Below are 2,500 nucleotides of genomic sequence, written 5' to 3' on the forward strand. Positions count from 1 at the left end.
TGCGTCGCCGTCGTCCATCGAAGAGAGACAGGCAATGGCATGGGACGACGTGTCGTCTCATGCGCCTGTTTCTTTTTTTTTTTATTCAAAGTTTTGCACTACATTTCACTTTTCGTCATTCGGTCGGACTTTGAAAATTTTCAAAGGTCCGAAAAAAAATGTCTCAAAGTTTCATCGTGCGAGTGGCAGTTCACCGATCAAACCGACTTTATTTTGCGGCATTGCCGTACTGTGGCCGCAAGTGATCGAGAGGTCGCCCGTTCCACCGAGGATGCGAAGCGGCGAGTCGTTAGTCTAACAGAGCTGGCGAATGACGGTGGTTGTTCTATGTTTAAATACATTAAAACTACATTTCACTTTGCGCTGAATGTACGTGGATATTAAAAACCCAATTGAAAAATTTGGTTGAGTTCATCCCGCCGTTTACCCGAATTTTAAAAAAATTGTGAAAAATAAAAAAAAAATAGATGAGCTGAAGTTTGATGGGTTGCCGATCAGACCGCCTCGACTTAGCGGCATTCCCGCGTAGAGTGATCGAGAGTTTTCCAGTCTCAAGCTCGCCCAGTGTAAAAGACGCGGCATTGCCGTAGAGGCTAAGCTGCTAAGTAGAGACGGTGTTTGTACAACTATATTTCACTTTATATTCTTAACCAATGTATGTGTTGTAGAAAGCAGATTTTTCTCATCCCGCCGTTTACCTGAAACGAATAAAAATTTATTTTGTACAAAATTAAAAACATTAGTGTTTCCAATAAACTACATTTCACGTTTTCTAATTTAAACTTAAACGAATGACTGGTATCAAAATATAGGATCTATGTGAAAATAAAAACACGGTGTAAGAGTTTTCAAACCTCGGTAATGCCGTCTAAGACCAACTAGTCGACCGAAGGGACAGTAGTTTTCCGGTCGATAAGACATATCAGCCCGGTATCGCCAAAGTTAATTACGATCGGTCATAATAAACTAAATTTAAAATAAATAAATAACCCAAACGTGTGTATACATCATGTGGTACGTATTCAGTTCTATTCTAACTGGAATATATATTTTAAGAATCAATGAACTTAAGTTTTAAAACCAAACCGAAATCGCGCGAGTCGTCGTTGTAAAACTAGATTTAACAAACGGCTGCGTAATATTAGACTTAAAAATATTATATAATATCCTCTATTGATTAAATAGTGAAAAATAAGCTTCAATGTAGCTTAATCTAGTACAAAATCTAAAAGTTGTGATAAATTAAATTGAAATTAAACACGATAGACTTAAATCTAGAGTTAAGGAATAAAACCGACCCGCGAACCAGCTACTAAATGGTTCGATAAGACTTATCTCAAATACAATCGTTTTCTATCAGTGTTATGCCTTCAATCGATACTTTTTGATGAAATAAATACTTAAATGATTTAATGAATGCATATATACATGTAATTAATGAGTGAAAGTATGTATAAAGTATTAGATAAATTAATAATAAACCGACCCAGCTACTAAATGGTTCGATAAGACTTATCTCAAATACAATCGTTTTCTGTAATTGTTATGCCTTAAATTGATAATTTTTAGTTAAACAAATACTTAACTAATGAAATAAATACATAGATAAATGTATTTAATGAATTAAAGTATGTATAAAGTATTATATAAATTAATAATAAACCGAATCCGACCAAATTTAAATCTAAAACCACGATCGGCGGCGTAATGAAGTGTATCGTAAACCCGTTTTTTTTATAATTTAAAATGTAATGACAGAACTCCCAAAACAACAATACACATACATATTAGTACTATGGTGAATTGTAGTTGTATTAGGACCGTAATTATAGTTAATTAAGGAACCATTCATTGTCTTCGCTCTGTTATGTACGTCGTCGTTTAATCGACACGGCATATTTGGCTTGAATCTAGAAAAATTCAAACTCTAACCCTAAGGTAGACAGGCAGGGTAAATAAATGTGGGTGATCTCTCATAAAATTGTCTTCTAGGAATTATTTTTATATAGACTATCTTTTCTGTAGAGTTTAAGTGGACAAGCGCGGACGAAATAGAGCGCAAAATTTAAAATGAATTAAAAATTTTCATCAGACCGGAAGTAGGCATAACCTAGGCGCCATGTTTCCGTCGTACAAGTTTTCACCGTTGCAGTCACCGTTTCAATCGCTCTTCGTGTGGACGTGTATTATTTCTAGTCATGTGTTGTGTAGATGATTCGCTTAAGGTAGGTGTTCGGACTTATTTCTTTAATATTAATTAAACCGTATTTGCCTTGTCGGCCTTAAAATAAAGCTATTTTTTTTTCATCGCAATCGAAGTGTTAGATCTAGAATCTAGTTCCCGCCTCCGCTTCGCTAATTCGACTTAATGTAACTATGACACAACTATTAAATCTAGAGTCTCTATTTTAATTAAATAATTAGGAATTCTATCTCTAGATGATATCTAATCTATTCCCACACGTGTGTGCAAGTAGGATTTAACGTCAGAACAGGTGTG

Source organism: Physella acuta, unplaced genomic scaffold (assembly GCF_028476545.2).
Source record: "Physella acuta isolate Inbredline_101_S28 unplaced genomic scaffold, ASM2847654v3 ptg002068l, whole genome shotgun sequence".
NCBI classification, from domain to species: domain Eukaryota; kingdom Metazoa; phylum Mollusca; class Gastropoda; family Physidae; genus Physella; species Physella acuta.